Source organism: Eptatretus burgeri, chromosome 6, assembly GCF_056783735.1.
Source record: "Eptatretus burgeri isolate ZD-2024b chromosome 6, Ebu_testis_v1, whole genome shotgun sequence".
NCBI lineage: Eukaryota > Metazoa > Chordata > Myxini > Myxiniformes > Myxinidae > Eptatretus > Eptatretus burgeri.
In genome coordinates, this window is record NC_140966.1 from 7,628,302 (window position 1) to 7,654,050 (window position 25,749).

The 25,749-nt window shown below is 42.6% G+C and overlaps 2 long non-coding RNA genes across 4 annotated transcripts in view; one reads left to right on the forward strand and one right to left on the reverse strand.

Annotated features, from left to right (window-relative positions):
• The window catches only part of LOC147024195 (uncharacterized), a 67,207-nt gene that overhangs the window by 14,560 nt on the left and 26,898 nt on the right, over positions 1-25,749 (reverse strand). The window contains exon 1 of one of the 2 annotated variants that reach the window (XR_015058808.1): positions 5,376-5,446. The exons of the other annotated variant lie outside the window; for it this stretch is intronic. This is a non-coding gene — a long non-coding RNA (uncharacterized LOC147024195). Of the gene's footprint in view, positions 1-5,375; positions 5,447-25,749 lie in introns of those variants that run through there. 2 annotated transcript variants of the gene reach the window in all.
• LOC147024196 (uncharacterized) lies at positions 12,563-20,167 on the forward strand. 2 transcript variants are annotated; one of them, XR_015058810.1, is made up of 4 exons: positions 12,563-12,661; positions 19,300-19,420; positions 19,528-19,822; positions 20,062-20,167. It is a non-coding gene; the product is annotated as an uncharacterized LOC147024196 (long non-coding RNA). The 2 variants fall into 2 exon arrangements; XR_015058809.1 differs by lacking the exon at positions 20,062-20,167 and having other exon boundaries at positions 19,528-19,929.

Here is a 25,749-nt window from a genome sequence, read left to right on the forward strand (position 1 = left end):
ACTGCCTGTTATCCTTCCGAGGTCAGCAAAATGAGTGCCAGCTTGCTGGTCTCCTGTGTCGGAGTGGCGACCCATCCAGGATTGTGCCCAATAGCCAAGGAGACTGCTTAAACAGCACCAACACTCTTCACAGAGTATGGTCCCAATGGATGGATAGATTTATGCTTCGGAATACATTTGTAAAAGCTCCCCTTCTGGGATCGGGGGAGGCTTAGAGCTGTTGCGGGGTTTCTTTCTACAATTTTAATGGTACTCCAGAGTTTCTTAGACCCCCTTGGAATACTAAACCACCATGTAGAAAATTATTTTTTTCTTGCACTCCCAACAATCCCAATATCTGAGCTTATCAGTTTATATGCCTGGAGTTGGCTTCATGGTTTGGGTGGTGGGCTTAGGATCCTAGAATCCTGAGTTCAAATCCTGCTCAGCTGTTGAATTAATACCAGATGGGGTTGACTCTGCCTGTCATCCTTCCGAAGTTGGCAAAATGAGTGCCAGCTTGATGGTATACTGTGTCAGAGTGGTGACCTCTCCTGGATTGTGCCCAATAGCCAAGGAGACTGCTTAGGCAGCACCAACGCTCTGCACAGATAATGGTCCTGACAGATGGATGGATCAATTTCTGAGCTGTATCTCAGAGGTGGTTGGGACTTTCAAAATGAAATTCAACAATTCCATGAATATAAAATGGGTGGAGTTGACATAATTTGTTTTGACCTTGACCTTAATTTAATGCCATGACCTAATTATAGACATTTAAACATTTTCACCAGAACTCGACCAAGGTTTGTCTGATCAGAACGAAATTTCCTTCCAGAGATAACCCGGAGAAAGGTGCATTTACACTTAATTTATATCATACCATTCCGGGTTAAAGGTCAAGGTCTTAGTCCCCTAGAACTACTAAACCACCATTTAGGTTTTTCTCACTTTTATTCTGCCAGTGTCCGAGCTTTATCTCAGATCCAGCGAGGACTTTCTGAACGACATTTTGCATCAATAATGTATATAGAAAGTATGCAGGGTTGACAATTTATTGACCTTGACCTAATTGTTAAGGTCATGACCCAATTATGGACATTTTAACATTTTTCACCAAAACTCGACTCAGGTTTGTCCGATCGGAACAGAATTGCCCTAGCGTAAGGTGCATTTACATTTAATTTACATAATACCACTCCAAGTTAAAGGCTAAGGTCACATGGCAGTCTGAAAAAAAATCACGTGTTTTTTGTCCGCTCAATTTTGCCAATCCAGAATCTTAGACCACTTGGCCTTCCAAGATATTCTTGCATCATAATATTGCACCTGCACTGAAGTTGTACACCTGATATTTGATTAGTGTCCTTTATCTACATATTTTTTTGGATTGACCTAATGAACAAAAAACACCTTTTGATTATCACTTGAATAATTTTTCTCTGATTTTCATGATATTGGGTTATATGGATAGACTGTATATGGGGACACATTTTCCTTATTTTCACTCTATCCATAAATGCTGAAGGTCAAGGTCATATGGCTGTCCCAACAAAATATGCCATCAATTGGATTGTGAGCCAGGGGAAAGTGGCAAGGGTAAGCCGCAGGAGGCTTACTCTTGGCGATCGCTTTGTGATCATAGATATCTCGTAAATGTGCTGCACAAAGTTTCAATGCCATTGAGTCCTGTTTCTCAGTAGTTCGTAAATTTTGTTGTTAATATATTACTTTTCCATCACCAGGCAAATGGCAAATAGTTTTGTGTTTTCCATTTGAATTTCTTCCTCTGCATCAGGATCACCGTTTATTCTGTATGTAAGCTCATTAAGCCTTCTTTCGGTAAATTAAATCAGACTTTGTGACATTGCGGTTAGAGGGTCTGTTCTGAGTCCAGTCCATCAGCGGTTCGATTCTGACACTGATTGAGCCATACCGAAGACTTTAATAGTGGTCTGTGTTTCTCCTTCACGTGATGTTCAGCATTTAGAGGACAGAGCACAGAAAAACTCAGTGATTTCCATGTCGTGGGGGAGATTTGTCTTTAATCGCCTTGCTGACTACAGAGGGAAAGGTGACGTGCCATATCAAGATGCTGTCACCAGCACCCAGAGTGCTCTGGGAAGTTGCATCACTTCCCGAAAGGTTGTATTTGTCTGAATTTTAAAAAGGTCAAGTCTAGTGTTTTTAATGTCTCTGTCTGTAGGTGTGTGTGATTTATGTGACGGCTCTTCCATGACCCGAAATGACCCAAGACCCTGTAAAAAAAAAAAACAATTCATTGCAAAATTACTTTTTAATACAATCGAGATCTGGGCAAAGGTACCGAAGCCACTCAATTGCGAGGTATTTTATATTTTTCCTTGTGAATAAGTCATCATGGTTACTAACAGGAAAACAGATAGCATCCGATCAGATTTTGATTTGCTGGTGATCTGATTCTCAAGGGAAGAAATGTGTGTCCTAGCAAATTATGAATTGCTCGGCACACTGCAGTTTTACATATTTTCCAACGTTATTACTGAAACAAATATGCATTATGAAACAATAAATCATCACATGATTTCCTGTAATATTTTGAGATTCCAATTATTCATTCTATGCGCACACTTGACTAAACGTGAATATTTTAATTTGGATGGTTGTGAGTATCTTATTCATGGGACTATTTGGCAATTATTCTCTATAAATACTCGTAAGATGCGTCTTATAATGAGACGGTAATAAAAACAATTTCTGCATTTTGCGTTTTCTGATATTTTAAAAGGTTTTCTATTTTTAAATTTTGTAAGTGTATAATACAAAGCAACATTGTCTTACAGAATGCGGCATTGAAAGGTTTGTTCATTTTAATCTATTTTAGCCAGGTAAACCATTATTGCTTATTTGAATACAAAACAGGTGTCCCATCTATCAAAGGTAATTCCATTCAAAAAATTCCGATCACTTTTGTTGTTTTTTTTTTTTTTAAGTTGTTTGCACATTTAGTGACCTGCTTTTTCAAAGAAACTTCACCAAGACGAACATTGGCAAACATGGGGAATGCCCGTAAACCTGAATTGTATCATGTCCTGCTTTTTCTGGGTGGAGCGGTGGGAAGAAGGGTGGAGGTCAAGGTTGTTTCACAAAGTGGTTACGGGGGAGGTGGTTGACCCAACATTACATAGTGTTGTGGAGGGGGGACAGGGAAGGGGCAGGTGTCTGAGATTGCCAAAAATGTGTTCAGTTTATTAAGGTATAATATATGAACGTCCCATCATAATTTGTAACGAAGGTATTTTTAGGTGTAAATTATGGCTCCCCACTACCGTGCTTTGAAATAACAATGCCAGATGGTGCAATAATTGGTGAGCATTTTGTGTGGACTGATATTGTTGTACAAGTTAATGCTGTGACAGTTGTGAACACTGAGCATTGATAGTTATCATTCTTTCTGCGTGTAAGGGCATTGAGTGCACAATAATCTGGATACTCCTCACTCCTGCTTTCAGCACCCACAATCTCATTGGTCTCATTGGTAAGCAGCGCAGTGCTGTAGCCTGTAGCTGCAATTTCATGCAATAAAAATTGCCTCTCTCGGTCATTCTTTGGGCATTGTAAACAACAGGGGCTGTTATCAGCCTCTAAATATTTTCGACCAGTATTGAGCAAGATCTGCTGTTTCTGCCACTAGGCGTGTGGGCACCAGTGCACTATAGCCCATTTGGTCATTCAGGACATGGCAAGGGCATTCACTAGCAATACCAATTGCAGTAAACATCCTTATAGCTGTGATTAAAAAAAAAATACTTTGTATACACTGTCACTTGTATGAGAGCTAACACACATAATGTACAACAAGGGGAGCATGAGACAAGAGGGGTGGGAGAGGGAAGGAAAAAAAACAGTGGGGAACAGAGACATGAGGAGATCTGTGGAAGGGAGACGGATGGGATGGGATACACAAGGTAAACAGGATGGACACTACAGGGACTTTCAGGTCCTTACACGACATGGACTTTCGGGAAGGAAAGCGGGGAATTTGAAGGAGGTGGGATTGGGGTGGATTAATGGGGGAAGAAAAGATCGAGGTTTTGGAATGGGGAAGTTAAGAGATGGTGGTAAACAGCTGTTTTGAAGACGTGGAGGGAAGAGTGGGATTGAAGAGTGTGTTGGAGTTTGTTCCAAAGGTGGGAAAAAGAGGAATGAAAGAGTGAAGGTGAGCAGTGATTCTTGATTTTGGTAGTTTTACCAGAAGGGGGTTTCTGGCAGACCTTGATTGCCCTGCGGAAATATGAGGGGGACATATCGCAGACAGAGCAGGGGGGCGAGACCGGAGAGGAGACGGAAGAAGACAAAAGACCGACCTTCCTTCCTGCAGTAAGAGAGTGAGAGATCAAAAGACTCGGCTCAACATCGGAGATACCATTGATTCTAAATGCCTTGGTTGATACAGCATGAAGCTGAAAAAAGTGAGAAGTGGGAGCACCAGCCCAGAGGGGAGAGCAGCACTCTATCAGGCTGTGGATGAAAGCTTTGTATATGGTCAGGAGCTCAGGTTTGTCAAGGAAGGACTTTGTGCAACGGAGGATTCCCAGTCGGTGACTGGCTTTGGAGGCCAGCTTGGAAATGTGGCTTTCCTCGGAAAGATCATGACAGATAGTGAGACCCAGAAGCTTGAATGAAAAAAAACTTCTTCAAGAGGATTGTTGAGAAAGTAGATGATGGGGTTTTCTAGACGGTCCTTTCAGAGAGACATGGTGAGAGTGTGAGATTTGTCAGGGTTGAAAGACATGTTCCACATGTTGGACCAGCTTGGGATTTTATCCAGATCTGCAGAGAGTGAAGATTAGCCAGTCTTGTTTTGCTGTTTGAGCCCTTTGTGGGTGTTCAAAGCAGGAGTGAGGAGTTCTCAGATTATTGAGCTTGGGATGTCTGTGCAATCATAGAAGTTGCATTGATTGATTTAAAGTTCATAATGACATTGCTCTTTGTAGATATTAAGTGATGCCTTCTATTTTCTGTGTCTATCATGTTATCTCCACCGTTATGTTAGGGGATAGGAAGGGTGGGGAGAACACTTTATTGTCATCAGATTATTGAAAATCCATGATAATTGCCAATCTTAAGATCATAAATCTCATTTAATTTTTTTAACTAGAGCTGAACTAATCCTCAAACTCATCTCAAAAGGGATGACAAATGGCAAGCAGCCAAGACCATCACTTCACATAGGCAGATAAAAATCAGAGTAATCTCATAAAGATTGTGATTAACGTTGACTCAGACGCACGCACTACCTTCTGCCTATTAAACTCTCTCCTTGCAGTTGAAATCATCAGTAGCAGTGTTGAGTAAACTCTGGATAGCAAAACAACACTACTATGACAGCAGGAAAGTTAAGGATATCTCCAAACCTGTGAAGTAATGTAGATTTTGTCACAGTAGGGAGAAAGGCCAAAGAAGACAGGATGGTGGTCTCGCTGTCTTTGACTGCTTCCTGCCTGGTCGTGCATCCTCTGCTCTTTTTATGCTCTGTCCCCTCCCCCACCCCATCCTCCCGAACCACTTCTCCCTCTACCACCCAGGTTTCTCCAGGGCACATGTGATCAGCCAGCAACCCCATCCTGGTAAAAAATCCCAAAATCTATAAACACTGCTCACCTCTTCATACATTCCATATTTTCCCCACTTGTGGAACCAACTTCCACATTCCTTTTAATCTCATTCTTCCCTCTAGATCTTCAAAACAGCTGTGCACCATCATCACCCATCAAAAAGCATTATCTTTCATACATCTGTTAACCTGCCCCAAGCCCACCTCATTCCAATTTTTCCTCCCCGAGAATTTGCTTCTGTGTCTGTCTTGTCAACCAATTGTGGACCTCCCTCCCCCCAGCCCTCATTCTTCCCCACATTCCTTATTGATACCACTCTCCATCTATTTTGTCACCCAACCCTCATGTTGGTGTGTTTGCCCCCTCTTTCTTTCTTTCTTTCTTTCTTTCTTTCTTTCTCTCTCTTTCTCTTTCTCTTTCTTTGTTCCTTTAGTTTTGTTACGTTCTGATCCATTCTTTGTTTTAGCTCCTCCACGAGCCTCAACAAAAAACAAAAATGAAGCAATGTGTCTGCCAGTAGAATGACTCACAAACAAGAGTACACAAACCACTTGTACATTCTACCATATCAGCTACCACCACTGCTGTTTATAAATCACTAGGCCAATGGACTCCCCCCCCCCTCCATCAAAACCCCAAATATTAATTAGATTGAAATGCACAGGGTTGGCTTAATGAACTGTTGAAATGTGTACTTCGCACTTGCATAATAATCTGTGCTGTTTCTCAAAATAATTTTGCATCCTGAGGATTTGTACTCACCAGGCTTCCAATAGGGGTGAGATTAAAAAAAACAAAACATGTATTTCTTGTTTTGCAGGGTGGATTGTCAAAGTGCTAGTACGACGCGAAATGCAACTTGTAAAATTGAAATGTGAAAAGCACCGAGCGGTTCAAATTCGACCTGGAATTTTGTTAATAAAAGCACGATAATGTGTGTAGATTAATAATTTTCTGAGTAAATTTGTCTTTATGGAGTTGGTAACCACATTGGTAGCACCAATCTGTTTTGTACAGTTTGACAGGTAAGGTGGTGGGAGTGTGGGGACAAAATAGTTTTGAGGATAAAGAATCATTGGCGTATCGACGCAAAAGCCGCATTCTCTATGACTAACATCTAGAACACTCAAGCTAAATATTATTTTTTGTAATAGTGGGACCGGAACGGATCAATAACATATTTACTTTCCTGTACAATGAAATCTATTCTTTCATAACAAGAAGTTTCCAATGAAGATAATAAATAACCATGTACCATTAACTGAATTCCAAGCAGTTTCTGATAATAATCATCATGCGCATCATTTTCTTTTTAATTACTGCCATTGCTTAAAACGAAATGTTTAACGGTTAGTTTTAAAAACAATAAATAATACTGAAATATGAGGGTGAAAAAACATGATCCCATCTTAATATCTCCAAAACATTTTTTTCCTTATCTGTACTCACAAATTTAATTGATATTCCATTCCATTGAAGTCTAGTTCTTACAGAATGTATTGCTGAGTGTGACAAATATTGTTAATGAGTTCATTGCATTGCGCAGTCACATCTTTAACCCACCTAAACCACTAAAATGCTTTACCACCTCTATGGTTGCAAAGAAATGCTCGAATTACACGAATTTCCTCCTCATTTTATGATACCATTTCACGCACTACCTTTGCAGCTTCAGTGATGGTTATGTGCTGATTCTGGTGTCTAACATTCTTCGTTGTACCATTAAACCATAGTTGAGCTCATAATATTTAATGAGATCTGTATTACTGTGAAGGGCCAATTCTAAAAATTATTGGTCCTTGCTGTGAAATTCTGTTATAATCCATTTATTGCAGAATCTACATACTCAAGTACTGTGTTACTAAAGTACAAGGATATCTAAAAAATAAAATTTGTCGTCCGTCTGTCTGTATGTTCGCATTTTTTTGCAAAGACCGCTGGACCGACAACCATCACGTTTGGCACGCAGACCAAGTCAGACACACGGATTGTCCACAGAGTATTTTCATCCACCACCTCAGCCTTTAAAGACCCCAAAGACCCTTAATACCCTTTATATCCCAAAGACACAAAAGACACTTTTGACCCCAAAAACACCAAAAGACCCCAAAGACCCCAAAGACCCCAAAGACCCCAAAAAAAAAAGACCCTCAAAATCTTTAAGACCCCAAAGACTCTTTAATACTCTGAACTCCAAAGACACGCAAGACCCCAAAAACCCTTAAGACCACAAAGACCCTTAAGAACTCAGGGGTAATGGTTGATTGGGGATTGTGGAGGGAGGAGGGTGGAGGAGAGTGGTGGGTACCCTGAAAGTTTTTGTCTCCGAGGTCAAATCCTCTTGGTGGAGTTGATGATGATACATACACACTATAAATAGATGGTGGTTCATTTGACTTGTATATATCTGTGTTGATATAATTGATAATTATTTTAAGGTTCTCTTATGGTCACTGCCGGGCAATGGCAACAGGTGTTTGATTCACCGCTCAAATCGCCAGTTGTACATATACCGGTAGCTGGGTAGAGATGGTGTAACAGTTTTTGAGCAAGGGCTGTTCCTCTGCTTCAACGTGTGGATGGCATCCCTCTCTCAATTGTGGTGGATATCCACAAGATGTCATCATCTTGTACTGTACAAGCACCAAAGACGCATCGACTCCGCACATTTGTGGAAAATGGGAAATATTTACCGTTTGAGTCAAATCGTACGGCGATGTAACACAGAGGCAGTACGAATATGATGATCTACCTCCTGATACGCTGTCATGGCTAATCTGAAGAAGAAGATTTCGACTTTTAATTGCAAATTTACCTAATTTTCCAGTGTATAAACCGCACATTTTTATCGGCAAAAAGAGGTAAAAGTTGGGTGTGTGGTTAATACATGGGTATAGAAAAAACAATCAGTCTAAAAACGATCAAAGCTGAATTTAAATTTATTACAAATGAACACTTTTGTAGCAGTTGGAACTGCTGTAAGCTCAATTCCACTGTTTGAATTTTAAAAATCAGTTCAGGTTAAGAGTTTGTACAGCATTGCATTAACCGTGTGCGAAAATTAAATGTCATGCTCTGAAACACCCGGAGACACCCATAGTTTGTGTGTGGAGCGTATATAGAGCCTCGCGGCTCTGAAAACATCAATAAACACAAAAGAAGAAGAAGGACACTGGTCTCACATCAAAAGAAGAATTATTCACAATAGCTAGATTCCAATAACGGAGCACCCACCTCAAATCGTATGTCATGTTCCAGAGGAAGACACTGCCAAAAGACAAGTTTCCAGCCGGCATCATTGTTCGTGTGCAGCAGAAGGGGTGGATAGATGAGGGACTTGTAGTGGTGACTATCTTTTTTTATTGTACATGCATCATTTTCTCTATGAAGATCCAATGCGGACAGAATTAATCCAACAAGCTCGTTTCTTACATGCTAACGCTATGCTAGCAAACAATGGACAGCGGGTCATGGTTTAAAACTAGGAACAACCAATCATCCCCGAGTACTTTTCTATACGAGGGCAGGAAGTGGATTTAAAAAGGAAGAATAAGAACAATAATCTCACGAGAGTGAGAAGCCAAGTAAGACGGTGAAGCTTTTCGAAGTACCAGTGCTGCTCAGTTCTTTTGGCTTCCTTTGGTTCTCTTTGTTCTTCCTGGTTCTCTTCGTTTTCCCTCATTTCTATCAGCGGTTCCTAACTTCCTTCCTGCGGATCACTCGTGTTGACCAGACAAACTTTCTTACTTTGCAGGCCTTTGCATTTGACCCAGGTTGAGAGGAACATTAGCTGCATCTCGGTGGAACCACCAGAGACGAGCTTTCCTATTTCCCAGACTTGGTATTTTCATCAGTTGAAAATCAACATTTCGTGACATGTTTCCCGCCAGAATTTTCGACCTGGATTCTGAGGAGCCATTGGCCACATGCATGTTGGTTGAACTTTCACCATGACTCCCATCGCTACGTTGGCTGAGCAACATGGTGACTGGGAGACTGCCGGCTTTCATCGGGCGGATGAGAAAGGTCGACCTTCCGATGATCTGCTGCTGGTTCATCAAGGTGTTGGAGGAGATATCACCGGACATCATCAAGCTTGGGTTAGCTGAAAATCTTCATCAAACCCAAACAGCCCTTTTCAGGGCCACAAATCCATAAGAAATATGTATGATACCGGTACAAATCTCTTTTCTTCCTGTTTCTAGGACCAAAAAAAAAAATCCTCTTCATAACATTAAAAAAATAAGAAAGGAAAATAAAAACTTCTTGGTATCCTCTCGTCTCTCTCTTCAGCTTTTTCAAAATGAGAATAAGATTGTTCGATGAAGTTAAGCAGACATGGGAGTAAGCATGTTGACTCCTCCGTCACTTTTTTCGATGCAAAGTTAATGAACAAATGTATTTAGATCTAGATCAGAAAATATAATGATCAATATATTCATTTATTTTGAGGGTGAAAAGCAGGGATTTGGTGAATACACGGCCATGGTTTCCACACCGGACAATACAGCACTTTATAATTCGGAAATCAGAAAAAGACAAATCATATCTATTTTGTAGGGCATCAAGGGATTGATTACTGTTGAAGTGGGCTGAGCATTTGGGTTCTCCTTAAGACTCCAAAGACCCATTTTACCTTTCATCCTTTAGACCCCTTCACTCTTTATACCTTTTCTACCCTTTAGGCACTGAGAACCTTAAGACCCTTTAGACCCCTTAGACATTAAAACCATACAGATTTTGACCACTTACACCCTTCAGATAGATTAGACTGCTTGGACCCTTGACCATGGAGACGTTACACCACTTGGACCTTTTTAGATCCTTTTTACATGTTTGAGATTAGACCTTTTCAATCCCTCAGACATTAACTGGTATTGGAACGTATGCTTTAGACGATGTTTAACCTTTTAAGCGCACATCACACAAACGTATTAGATAGTCTTCTTGCAAAACACAGACTGTACTTTTTTTTTAGCAAGTGATGTGCAAACTCGACCCACCCAGAAGGTGGGAACTCTGCTATCTAATATACAAAGAAGAAAGTTTGTTACTTGCAAAATCGAAGATTTTTCAAGTATATTGGTCAGTCGGTTTTGTTATTCTGTCTGTCTGTATGTCTGTCAATTGGGCCAAAAAAAAAATGTTGCATTGGCGTAACGGGTCACTGAAAAATAGGGTAGGTAGGTAGGGATTTTTTTTTAAATAAATCCCTCCCAAAATCTCCCTCGGCTCGAGTACCCCCCCTTTTTGTCGGCGACCCCCCCCCCCCACTCAAAAAAAAAACTAGTACAGTGAACCTTGCCTAAATCGAACTTGTATAAGTCGAATAATCGCCTAAGTCAAAGATCTTATCAAGTTCTCTTCTCTTTATATTCTTTTGTTTTTACACCTTTAAATCTAAGCTATTTCTTCAGTCCTAACAGATTCGACTTAGACAAGGTTGACTGTAGTTTTTCAACAGCCAGTGGCGTACTGTCGTACATGGTAGACAAAGCATTGGAGGGGCAGAGCATTGTTCACGAACAACACTCTGCCCCTCCAATGCTTTGTCTACTGAATACGACGGTACACCACTGACAACAGCTCTAAGATGTGTAAATTCTATCGTCAGATGCCAGGAAATCCCATATGAAGACCCTTTAAATATTTTTTTTTGTATGATGTATGATGCTATTGAACAATTGGTCCTTTGCATTTAGTCCCTGTGCCTGTGGCATGCCAGAACTACAATTCTTTTTCAGTCCCGAAAGATCAAATCTTCCTCGCCTTGCGCCTGCAGCCATGAGGATTTCAAAGGCATTCTTGGGCAGCTCAGCCTCAGACGTAGATGCCGAATCATCACTGAGCCTGTGGCTGAAGTAACCCACGACGAAGCGATAACCGAAGTCGTCTAAGATAGACACCTTTTCCGCCGCCAAAACGTCCGAAAAGGACCCTCCATCACTGCTAGACGCTTGCACGGAGGAAAGTATTGGAGCAGTGTCACAATTTACGTCTGCAATTCCCTGAATGATATCTCCAAGCCTCGCATCTTTGTCGCATTTTCGTAAGACGCTGAACAGTTTTTTAGGCCCAAGCATGCCAGTAATCTTGATAGAGTACGCGGCCATGTTGGAAACAACAGACGACGTACTGATCGAGCGAGGCGCAATATCTCTCCCTCGTACAGATGATATGCAGAGCCATTTCGCACGCACACACACACACACACACACACACACACACACACACACACACACACACACACACACACACACACACACACACACACACACACACACACACACACACACACACACACACACACACACACACACACACACACGAGGCGAGCTAAACTATGACATATGCATAGCGCAGCGTGCAGCGGGTTCTGTCCGAAACACTTCCGGGTTTTTGCGATCGCGATCGCAATCAACAAGATACTTGATATCGATTAAAAAAAAAAACCGTAGGGTTGGCGGAATTTTTAGGGTCGGGCGGGTTACGCCAATGCAACATTTTTTTTTTTTTGGCCTTGCCTACAGGTCACAATTTAAAACCCAATTGCACGAAACTTTACCAGGTTGTGGAGGTTGTCTCAATTGAGAAGCCGATTGATTTTGAGGTCAAAGGACATCTTGAGGTCAAATTTCTAAAATCATCAATTTTCTACTGAAAAATTGTCAATTTACATCCCATTAACTTGAAAGTTGAACAGGATTTGCAAAGTGCATCACTGGATTGGGAAAGGAACTATTTTTGAGGTGAAAGGGTCAAAGGTCAGCTCAACGTCAAACTTATAAAATCAGCAAATTTCATCTGAAAAATAATCAATTTTCATCCGATTGACCTGAGATTTGATTGAGATTGTCAATTCTCATCTTAATGAAATATACAATTTGATGTATCCATGGCAACCTTTTAAGAGGTTGATGGATCTTGCAAGTATTGTGCTCTGCATGATGTCTTTTTCTTGTTTGTTTGTGCATTTGGACCCTGCAGGAACCAGTGCGGCCAATCTTTGCATGGCCTCGTCTTTAACCCAGAGGAAGGTCGATGGCTGTGTTTGGATGAAAAAATAAAACGACGGATAAAACCTGGTAATTTGGCCTTCAGGCCTCGATCGGGTCTTGTGCTTATACACTGTCTGAGTTTTCTCTGGGAGCAATTGAGTAAAATGTTTTGTGAAGATCGTATGTTGAGGTTGTAGTGATTTGTTGTCAACAGCACATTTAATTATTAGAGTATTTCATTGAATTTCCCTGGGCAATGCCTGGTACTTCAGCTCGTGCAATGATATTGTTGTGGATTTGGAAAGCTATCGCACTCAACATTCAGGTCCTTTAGCTCAGTTATATTGGTAAGTACAGGTTGCCAGTTAGGGTCCCGACCCTGGTCTAATGGGTAATTAAATGTTCCTGCGCTGTGAAGTTGTTTTAATAGTTAGATTTTCTTTTAGTTCTTTTTTACACCACCAACTACATCATCGACTCCACCGCCGATCGCACCGCATCGCCCTTGCCTTCGCTTCACTCCAAGTGATGTCACCACTCCACCGTGGCCGATCGGTGGGAAGCCGGCGTCTTCTGCGCTCCGCCTCCGACCCGGCACCGTCTCCATTAACTACGCGGTCTGAGGAGAGGCCGTAGGCGGAGCCACTAATGCCCCCCCCCCCCCGCTGCAGACTCCACCCAAGGGAGCGAGTGCCCGGCCCACCGCGCGCCTGTCCAATCGGGTGTGGACGAGGAGTCACATGGGGCCTCTGGTCCAATGGGAGGGCGAGTGGGGAGGAGCGAAGGTTCGTTGAGCGGGTGGGGGGAGATAAGGTGTGTTCTGAGGAGGGGAAGGTGGTTCCTGAGTCGGCTGGGTTTTTCCTACGTATGAGGATTTATAAAAGAGTGTGCATGAAAGCACAGTTCTGAGGAGATTCGTCGTCGTTCATTCCCTGCTTGTTTCTCCCGTTTTTCTTCTCTGCCCGACTCATCACCTTGGCTTCTGGGGCGACCTCATCCTGGCCCCAGAGCTTCGCGTTGTCGCCTTCCACCTGGCTGGGATGGCAACATCAGTCTCACGGCCAGGGGACGTCCAGTTGCACGCTCGTGGCCAGGTCAGCTACCCTGAACCTCAGCCCGACTGTCCTCCAGGCTGGAGGTCCCATTAAAGACCCAGGGGTCCATTTCTGTGTGTGTGTGTGTGTGTTTCTGTGTGTGCCCCGTCTAATAAGGCCTAAGTCACATTTGCCACGGCGGCCGTGGGGTCTCCAAAATCTACGGCCACTAGCAATTATATGGCGGCCGCAGTATTTCCACAGTCACACAATGTAGCAGTCACATATGTTTTTATTTTTTGGGGAGCCGCACGGCGTATTTATAAATTATGGAGACCGAAAACAGGGGGTGCCGTACGGTCTTTGATTTTATGCCGTACGGTGACCTGAGGGCGTTCCTGTGGCAGCCATAGAATTTTCAAGGCAGACGCAAGGCGACCACAGGGGGACCGCAAGGCAACCGCAAGGCGACCACAGCGGGACCGCAAGGTGACCACAGGGGGACCGCAGGGGACCCTAAGACGAACGTCCGGCCAGACGGATGGTAACGAGTGGGTTCTTTTTTTTTTTTTTTACCAGTTCTTTTGTTTTGGCTTGTGGAATTGCTTCAGCGAACGTAGAAATAAAAACAGTTATAACTCCATGTTATAATTCCACGGCGACCTTACGGCCTGTAAAATATAGCCAAACGGCGTAGGGCCACCCTGAGGCCACCGCAGAAACTCTGCGGCCGCCGCACGTTTCTGTCTATTCAGAGGGCGTATGGCTGCTGTGTCCTCGCCGTAGAGCAAATGTGACTTAGGCCTAAGTAGTGAACAGTATAAGTGCCTGTGCTGTATATTATTTGCCTTGCTTATTATTCGGTATAGATCTGCTCTTGTGTGCTTCCCTCATTCCCTGCTTATTATTTGCAATAAAAACCCCAATTGTTAAATGTACTCAACTCGTTGTGTCGTTTCCTTCATTGGCCGAACATGTCGTGCATGTGAAGGATTAGTGGACCATTGCCAGGGTCCCAAAATAATCGGGCTGGCGGAATTTGGCGATATCACCACTCGGCTACGCACATGGGACGGGCCACTTAAGCGGCTCGCTTCCGTACGAATTCCGCCGAGGGTGAAGTACCCTGGTAGCTGGATCACATGGGTACTTAGGTAAGTTGAAGTTGGCAATTAAACCTACCCCACGTGATCTCCCCATTGGCGTATTTCGGTCCTAAAACTACCAGGACCCGTCGACCCGGGCTTACCCGGGCCGGCGATCTGTAAATTCTGGGCGATCGAGCCAAGACGGCCCCACTGCTTCATCGAGGGTCGTGCTCGGGGCGACGCGCCGGCTGGAAACCTCAACAATATATAAGGAACAATTGCGCAGGAAAAGGCCATTCGGCCCATCATGACTCTGCTGCACCAACCCCTGAAATCTTGGCAAATCCACAAACACGCTTCCTGCAATTCCTGCAATATCCCTGCACCTTTCTCTCTCCAAGGCATCTAGGTATCTATCTATTTCCAATTTAAACCGATCCACTCTTACTCCTGCCACTACCTTTCCAGGGTCACTATTCCATGCATTGACTACTCTCTAAGTGAAAGACCCCTGTCTTAATACTATCATAACTCCAATCTTCTTTACTTTCAGTCGATAGCCCACCTGGTCCTATCACTGTTTCTTCTGCTGAAAAACTTGTCTGCAATTAATTTGTCTTTCACTTTCTTTATCTTAAATATCTCTCATAGATAATGTCGTAATCGCCTGCTTTCTAATGTATAAAGTCCTTTCTCCTTAAGCCATTCCTCATAGCTTAGTCAAGCTCGGCTCGGGATCAATGTAGTTGCCCTCCGCTCTCCATGACTATGCGATACACTTTGTGTGGTAGCTATTTGGCCTTCCTCAGATGTTGTGACCAACATTATGCACAATATTCCACATGAGGCCTCACTAAATTTCTGTACAGTGTAAACACCACCTCTTTTGATTTATAATTGACCCCACTACGCAGTGGCCTTGGCATCAGTGGGGGGAATTGCTGCCAAATTTTACATCTCAGCAGGGAAGCATCGATCGCATGTTCATTTGGCCAGATGTTACCCTTATTGCTCCCAACCATGAACCACCTTGGCTGGGGTAAAATATATCTATTATGGAATGAGGACATTAATTTTGCTGTCTATCTAAATTTTCTATGGTTGAACAATGTAAAGAGGTATTATGTAGCATTATTTATGCGGCAAATGCGGCAAACAAATTCAACTTTGAACTGACCTTGACATGAAATCTTTGCACCTTTTCCATATTCTGGAAAAGCTGTCAATCATCCATGAGTAAGCAACTCTTGATGCAAGATCTTTTTCTATAGCAAGCAATGCCAGCCCACAAAGTCATTCTCCAGTCATTGCGGAGCGAAGATGGTTCTTGATAAGTTTGTCCCTGCTGAATGATTGCTCAGCTGTAGCAGGAGCTGAATAAATTGATCGTGTTCCTACGATGCGATACAGTCTTGTAAGACTGGTATAAGTGCAATAAAATGTGTTCTTGATGATGAATTTCAAGATGCCTTGTGTATTTGTTGTTTCAATACTATCAGTATCACTCCCTTGTTGGTACAGTCTTCAAAAGCTTTTGTATTTAGTCAGGAGTTTGTGCACTTTTACTCCGCCGAAGGGAAAGGCCCGCCATTCACTTTTATTCAGGGTAGATCAAATACCATTTCAGGAATTTTATTTATTACTAGCAGGGACTTATGTAACATTTGCACAATGTAAAATGTGACTTCAAGTCCTCAATCCTCCCCTCCCTCCCACCCACAAACCCCAAGTCATCAACCCCCACCCCCTCCCAACCATAAGTCCTCACCTTCCCCTTCCAACCCTCAGGCATTAATCCCTTCCCCACTACAAGCCTTCAACCTCCTGCATAACCTCCATGATAAAATTCCTGCTTGAGAGAATGCCACAGCGTTATTTGGCCAGTGTATAGACAAGAGACCGCTGCCTTTATCGCTGAGGCCTATCTTCACAATTCCTGTGATGCCTATTGGCTCAAAATACTTTTAACTCTTGCTTTGGTCGTTTTACACTGAAGGGAAGACGTATAGGGAAGGCATCTCGATTCTGAAAATGATGGCTCCTAAGATATATTTGGCTTCGCATGGCAGTGAGCACCAAAATGGTGGCCATATGATTTTTCAGGTTGAAAATGTAGGTGGCATCAGGCGAACTGTCCAAACAATGGGTGGGATGGAATGTTACACACAAACACAAACAAACGTATTACAAGTCTGAAGATGGCGATGGTTCATGAGCAATGTACACGGTTTGCCTTTTTTATTTTTTGACCTTCGAGGGGACGCCACGGGCAAACTGGCGGGAATCGGGAAAAATGTGAATGATGAAAGTTGTAGTACACGAAGAGCACAACTTGCATACCAACTTTCATTCGAAACGGTTGAAAACCCTAGGAGCTCGATGCCCAATTTATTGATTTTTTTGACATTTTCTAAGTTCGTAACCTTGTGACCTTGACCTTGGGACGAAAATGAAAAATCGAGCTCCGTGGGGCTATGCAGGTGCCATTGGGCTAACCAAATACCGATACCCCTGCCAGAGTCAACAAACCCCCTCGGAGAAGATGTAAGTTGAACCCGGCTACCCCATAAAAACACATGTTTTTTGGGCGTGGCTCCGCCCATAATGGGCGCAGCACGCTCATTCTCAGGAGAACACAACTAGATCATGATACAAACCTCGCACCCTAATTTTATCAGGATCGGATCAAAACCCATGGAGCTATGCTCAGGACAGACAGACAGACAGACACACACCCATAACGAATATAGTGGTCACTCACTGACTCGTGAACCAATTATATCGATTTATTTTAACGTTAGGGCCAAACTGCAGATGTGTGTCTGTTAGTGCTAAAATGTATTGTAAGTACCACAGCAGCTTTAATCTATATGTTGGTAAAACTTGCACAACAAAAAACTCAGTTCATAAATCTTGAAATATGAGCTCATCGTTGCCTTGCTTCTTCTGGAATAAATCTGCCAAACTACTCTGTCACAATTTCTTTGGTGGGTGACTTGTTTCAATGAACTCCATGATTGTTGATTGTGCTCACAGTCCACACCCACATTGTGCGACGTGCTTTATTTTTTACTTGACACATGATGTGATGTGCTTGAAATGGAGATGTGCATGTGTAATTTATTGGATGCTTTACATTTACGAAATACCAAAACATTCTAAGTTATATAGATGACAGCGAGATTTTTAAAATAATAATTCAGTAATAGTAATTGTAGTTACAAAACGAGAAGGGCACTCGGTAGACTGCATACCTCCACCATGCATTGCCTAATCCAGTAGAACATAGGGGGCCAATAAGTTTTCGAAATATAATGCTACTTATCATTTTTGACGCTATCTCGAAATGGTGAAGAATCACTTCAGAAATTAAATAATTCTCGAATCCGGATCTGGATTCGGATCTTCAGCAAAATTGAATCAATTTGTCCTTGTCACACACCCAAACTGTCCGTTATGTTTTATCCGAATTCGTCCACAACTTTTTGAGATATCATGTTGTATATCCTTTTTGACGCAATCTCTCAATGGTGAAGAATCACTTGTCAGAATCTCATGTCAGGAAGGAAAAAAAAAAAATCTCATGTCAGAATAGCTGTACACACAATGCCACAACAGAGTTCGTAATGTTAACCAAAGGCACATCTACAAAAACTTTGACATCCAAGTTCCAGAAAATTCGTGGGAACATTAACCAAAAGCATGGACTGAAAACATAGAAGTACCGCTCACGTACGACCTCATGATTCCATCGAGCGTGAACATCGAAAACAAAGCATTGCGTGCCAGACATCACACTTCGGTAGAAAACAGAGAGTAGAAGGCATTGCTGATTGACATGTTAGTACCAGTGATTTTGGACGAAACAATGCAGAAATCCAGAAAATAACCAGATACCAAGATCTCAAGAATGAAGTGAAAATATCCTGGAAACTGAAGAATGCCAAGGTTGTACCAGTGATAGTTGGAGCTACAGGAGTGATGACAAAGAACCTCACAGATATATTAAAAACCATCCCTGGGAATATTACTACAAGCTAACTTCAGTTGGAAGCTGTAAAGGGCTCAGCGAAGATCCTGAAGAGAGTCCTCGGCACAAAACTTTGAGAACAGAAAACTTCACAGCTTGGTCCGTGGATCGTGACCCCTACCGAAATGAAGGTGGATACTTTGAGCCCACCCTGGGAGGACTCCATTCTACTTTTGAAACCCCTTCATGGAGATAACAACCAACAACACACACACACACACACACACACACACACACACACACACACACACACACACACACACACACACACACACACACACACACACACACACACACACACACACACACACACACACACACACACACACACACACACACATCGCCTTTTCTTGGTATAGCTTTATGGATGCTTTCCAATGGTTCTGTGATTTTTCCCAATGTATCGGCTTTGATGTCTGCCAGCACACAAATTGCTCTGCTTCCTCATTATCTTGGGTCACTCACCTGCATTTATTTTTTCATTTATTTATATTTTCATTTACTGATGCTTTCCAATGGTTTTGTGCCCCCCCCTCCCCCCATGTATCGGCTTGGATGTCTGTTGGCACACAGAATTACCATGCTTGCCCTTTGCCTTGGGTCGTTTTCTGATGGTTCCTGTGATTTTTCCTGGTCTATCGCCTTTGATGTCCATCGGAACGCAAAAATTTCAGCTTTCGACGTCACCCGGAAGGTACCGTTCTTCAATATCATTCAGTGAGTCAGTCGTTGGAACGAGCTTTATACGTTAGATATGCGATTACAAAATTGTACAACTGAATTTTTGAACTCCTTTTTCAGAACTTGGATTTCGTTAAATAGCCCAGTTTACCTTTCAGCGGCTCATCAGATGACAATGGCTCGAAGTAGATTGAACCTCTCTTCGAGTAAGAAAGATTCTCGCAGCTACAACAGTCCTCCATGAACATGATCTATTATAAGACGCACGACGCCCATCATCTTCTCAGCCAAGGCTGAGATCATCCTCCTTTTGCTGCCTAATGGGTGTGAAAGTTGCACCTCAACCGGAGACGTCATGCCTGCGGGTTGCTTGAGAATTATTATCTCAAGGTGGAAAGCAGAGGAACATTATGAGGTAATCATTTTATTCAGGTACCTCGGGGTCATGAGTTTAATCAACGTCTTACCTTTAGTAATTACAATTTTAATAAGAAACACGTAAGTCGACACACCACCCTAAAAGTGTGACTTTATTGTGGATTTAGAAAGCATAAAAAAAGTGATGATGCCTCCGCTAAATGGCTGAAATTTGTTTGTCAGCTCATGTGTTGGCCTGCTTACGTCGCACTGATTTTAGGAATAATGTGTGCTCAGACGCAACATCGGATGTACAATCCATCAATCAACACAACGGTGACAGATATCGGATATGGCCGAGCGAACTCTCATGCTATTGCCGTGGTGATGACAATCGGAGAGTGCCTTGTTACGTACAATGTAATATCAGTTTCATCATTACTGTTCTGAACCCTATAATGTTAAATATTCTCATTATGTGTTGTATTCTATGCGGGTTTCGTGTTGATTAGATGCCATCCTGGAACCCGTCGCAGAAAATGAAATTCCCTTTGCATGTATAGCTCGCACACAATTTGATGTTGTTGCCTTGTGAAAATGGACTATAAAATGGCCACAGGGCAACACCACGGAACACTGCCCAAAAGGGAGAGCCTCATATGTGTTTCTGTAAATGTACGGCAAGGTGTCTGGCCTGCAATGGGAAGCATCGTGCGTTGCAGTTGTAAAGGTTGGGGGTTAAAATCCAATTGGATGGTCGTCTTGTTTCAGGATTTGGATTCTAAGCATCTTGAAACCATCGTTGTCCCCAAATAATTGCTAAGTTGCTTCTGGGCTGTGACAAAGAACCCAGTTGGCTCATTGTTGGCATTCATGGAGGGAGTAATCTGTCCGCTCAGCCCGGTTGAGCCTTCAGGTGGTGCTTGTTCACCCTTGTGGTCGATTGCACTCGGGGCGAATTCCCATGGCCAATGAAGTATACCTTGAGAAATACAACATCGATTACGTCATCATAACCAAATAATAAAATAGCTTTTTAAACAGAAAAAATGTCACGGAAGGGTGTTTTATACTTTAGTTCATTAGTTGAGTGGTTCTGATTGCAAAGCATATACGTCCACAAATGAGACATTTATTTATTATGTATGGGGAGAATTTTTTTAGCCCCTTCCATATGATCCATATGACCCCCCCCCCCCCCACAATGACAACTAGAACACTGGCCTTATTGGCATTGTCAGCTCAGTCGTGTTGCGATTTCATCCCACATTCAACAGATTACAATGTAAAGGATAAATCAAGTGAGTCAACGTACAACCCTCCGCCTGGCTGGCAGCATAGCACGGAGGTGGTATGCCCACTTGTCTCTGAGCTTTTTCAACTTGTTGGGTTTGAATCTTGGCTCAGCAATCGACTGTCATCCTCATGTTTCTCAGGCAAGCCGAGGCATCAATGTGTGTGTTTGTCCCTTGGATGGGACTTCGGACTGGGTGTCCCATCTGCCGGCATTAGTTGTTGATGTTAAAGACCCCAGTGCCCTTCACGAAGAGTAGACGAATGATCACATCCTGAACGATTACAGATTTCCGCATTCTCAGGCGAGTATCTCACATGGGAGAGGCGACTCGTCCAGGATTTTTACCCCTCGTGAAAGAAACCGTCTCCCGGCAGATTTGTACACTTGAAGGCGTGAGAGGAATAAACAACCAGAGCCCTGGTTGCATAAAATTCCCCCATCCTTCAGGAAAGATTCCCCCGAAGGTACACCATGATTCCTTCGCGAAGGATTTCCTTAAGGTTGATGAAATCCTTAGGAGCCTTTACTATGCTTGGCAACCAAATAGATTACGGACCAAATAGATTACAGATAGGAAGAGGTGTCTGAAAGCAGGATGGCGGTGAAACGATCTCCAAACTGGCTTCAGGAAGACTCAGAAGCACAAAAGAGACTATATATTTTATAGTTGTCTGATGTGTGTTATTGAAGTACTTTTATGCTTAATTATTATTATAAATAGTGCATAATTGTAAGAATCCCTCGATTTGGGTAAGATCTTGGTCCACAGGGCACATCGGGACTCCCCGGGTTGATAAAGGGCCCGCATGTCTCTCTATGACGTGGGATTGATGAGTTATGGACCTCGTAGCATGCCGCAATCAATCTATTTATTATATAAGCAATTGATATTTTTCCCTGATGTCACCATCAATATCAATTGAATTGGTATCTAAATAGCCTGAACACAAAGTAACAAATTTTCGCACCATGAAGATACCACTACACAAGCAGCACGGACTAACAACTCGTTCAGCTGCAGCTCCAGTACCTGCACCAGAACACCTTTACATCGGTCCAGATTTCACGTGTTAAATACCGTGGGATTGTCAGTTCGATAGTTTTAAATAAATTATTTAAAACATATTTTTGTGGAAATGACTCCTGGGGGATCAGAGATCCTTGCTATAATTCCAGTTATTCCTTAGTACGTGTTTTAGATCAGGGTCGTACAATCATAGACATCAAGCGGGTTGAGGTTTGAATAGACTCTGAAATCATGTTTGCAACATCTTATGTGGTGATAATCGTCCTCTTTATGACTAATATTCATGAAGAGCACAACTTGGAAATTGAAAGGTTAGTGTTTAAGGATGGGGGGAGTGCTCCCTTGAGTTGTAGGAAGGTTTTAAGGAAGGTTTTAAGGAAAAACAAACGAGTGCCACCTAAATCATCCACGTATCAGAGAACTAAAATATGAAGCTTGATAAACAAGACTGAACGTGACAACATTGGAAACTAGAATGGCACTCGGTAGAGTGCACACCTCCACCAGGCTGAACAGCTTACGTTTCGTATCCACCTGAAAGGCTGGATCTGGATCCGGACAGGAACCAAAATCGAATTGGCCTGTTCTTGTCATCTGACCAACTCATCCACCTAGTTTTGTCATAATCCGTCCACACCTTTTGAAATAACATGCTGTATATAGTCTTGGCCCCATATCTGCATGGTTAAGAATCACTTAAAATAAAAATATATATGTAGTATCTGGATCCAGATCTTCACCAAAATCAAATCAATTCTTCATTGTCACACACACCCCACCTCTTCCCCAAAATTTGTTTGAATCAGTCCATTAGCTTTTGAGATATCCTGCGTGCAGACAAACAAACAAACAAGAAAAATACATCATACAGAACACGCTACTTGCAAAATCCACCCCCTCTCCATCAAATTGTCCATTTCATTAAGATTAAAATTGACAATCTCAATCAAAGCTCAGGTCAATTGGATGAAAATTGATTCTTTTTCAGATTGAAATTGATAATTTTAGAAGTTTGACCTTGAGTTGACCTTTTGACTTCAAAAATAGGTGGTTTCCATATTCAGTGATGCACTATGCAATTTCTGCTTAATTCTCAGGTTAATCAGATGAAAAAAATGATGATTTTTCAGATAAATTTGATGATTTTAGTCGTTTAACCTAGAGTTGACCTATGACCTATGACCTTTTGACCTCAAAAATAGTTGCTTTCCCAATACAGTGATGGACTGTGCAAATCCTGTTTAGCTTTCAAGTTAATCGGATGTAAGTTGATGATTTTTCAGTTGAAAATTAATGATTTTAGAAGTTTGACCTTTGACCTTATGATCTCAAAAATAGTTGGTTTCCCAATTCAGTGATGCACTGTGCAATTGCTGTTTAATTGATAAGTCAATCAGATGAAAATTGATGATTTTTCGGATTTCAATTTATGGTTTTAGAAGTATGACCTTGAGTTGACCTTTAACCTATTGATCTCAAAAATAGTTGGGTTCCCAATTCAGTGATGTGTTTAATACTGGGTGCTTGAGGCCTATCCTTGAGGCTTGAGGCTTGAGGCCTACCCTTTGTTCCCCAATGTGTACGATCGTGTTTATTTGTTTTTTTCTCCCCATTATCTTCAATTTCTATCTTTCCCACTTTCTTAACGTCCCCCATCCCTCCCAACTAATCACTCTATTTCTCATCTTAAATCAAAAAAAAAACAAAAAAAAACGCCACCTTTGTCCGATTATTCTTCTTCTTCTTTTTCATCTCCTCTTCTTCCTCGATTTTTTTTTTCTACAACATTTCCATGACCTAATCTGTTGAAAACTCTTAAACATTAATAATAATAACAAAAATGATCTCTTATAATGCTTCATCTTCCTCTTTCACACATGTATTCGGATTTGGATCGGATCAGATCAAATCGATCACACATGTATTCGGATCGAATCCTCTTTTGTCTGCTCTTTACTGTATCAGAATGCACTACTTTTCTGCTATTTAAACAGACTGCTCTCATTTTGACCTCTCCTTCATACCTTGCCTAAAAAATCCAACTGTTACAGTGTTTCTTCTCTCCATTCTCTGAATTCGCCTTTATTGCATCCCTCAAGAAATGTGTTTAATCGCATAACTGACCTAAAACTTAAAAAAAAACCCAGTTTGCTATGAATGTTCACTTTCCATCAACCATTCTTTTTTTTCGAACTTCAGTGCCAACTCACTCCTCTCACCCCTCACTTTCAAAGCAACCACCCCACTCTTCTCCCTCCAAGCCATCCTCTCACCGCTCTTAAAAACTCCCCTCTCTCCTTTCGCCCACAATTCATCCCCCTCACTCATCCTTCCCAAAGTTGCTCCCCCTCCCATCCACAAAGCTGCCTCCTTCCACTGCCCTCTCACGTCCATCTATTCACTCCACCTCAAATCCTCAACTGCCTTCTTCCCCCTCTCTTGTCCCCCCTCTCCCCCAGCACCACAGAGCCTTTTCTCCTCCACATTTGCCCCCCTCCCATAGCTATTCTGCAATCTGCCACACTCTTTCAACAACAGTCCTTACCCCCCCCTCATCCCTTGTCCTACCCTTCCCCTACCCCCATCCCCTGCACCTAAAGCCTCCTCCCCTCCCTCTTCATTAAAAGTAAGGACCTCAAATATCCGGGGCCTTCGCTCAAACCTTTCAGATATTTCCATTCAGGTTGCCACTGCAAAACCAGACATAATCTGCCTAACAGAAACTTTCCTCCCCCAAGATGTGTCTGACTCCCAAGTATCTCTCCCCGGTTACTCCCTCCTCTGGAATGACAGACCTGAGGCTTGTCCTGGTTGGAGGAGTTGCTCTCTTCATCAAAGACTCTATTCCTCACTCTCCATGCACTGCCCTCACTCCCCCACACCCCCAGGAATACCTCTGGCTACGGCTTCCCCTCCACTCCCACCTCATCTTTATATGTGTACTGTACCGTCCACCTAACAGTGATGACTCCATCTACACCTTACTATCCGAATACATGGACCAACTTCTATCTTCTCATCCAAACTCTCTCTTCCTCATATGTGGCGACTTCAATTGTCATCATGCCAGTTGGCTAGGTGTGGGTACCTCTCTCACCTGTCATGGCACCTCAGCAAAAGTTTTCTGCGACTCATTGGGACTGACTCAATCAGTCAAATTCCTGACATGGATCTCAAGCAATGGTACTCCATCTCTTCTGGATCTGATTTTGACAAATTTCCCTGACAATATCTGCTGTTCTGTCTCCGCTCAAATCGGTTCTTCTGACCACGTCCTTGTCAAAGTGGACATCTCTCTGGCTGTTATCAGAGAACCACCTCACCGCCGTCGAGTCTGGCATTTCACTCAAGCCGACGGGCAGTGTCTCCAAGCAGCCATCAAACCTATAGACTGGTCTCCTATCTCTACTTTCTCCAACATCAACTCATCCTGGGAATTCTTTCAAAGAAACTAACCCTCATGCACAGATTTATCCCCTCTCATCTTCAGTTGTCCTACCCTTCCTCCCGCCCTTGGTTCACTGAAGCTTGTGGCGAGGCAGTTGTCCTGAAGCAACTTTTCTTTGCCTCATGGAAAGAAAACCCAACTGAGGGCAATCTCAGTTCCTTCCATAAAGCTCGGAGCAAGTGTATATCTACCCTCAGGAGAGCCAGAAAACAA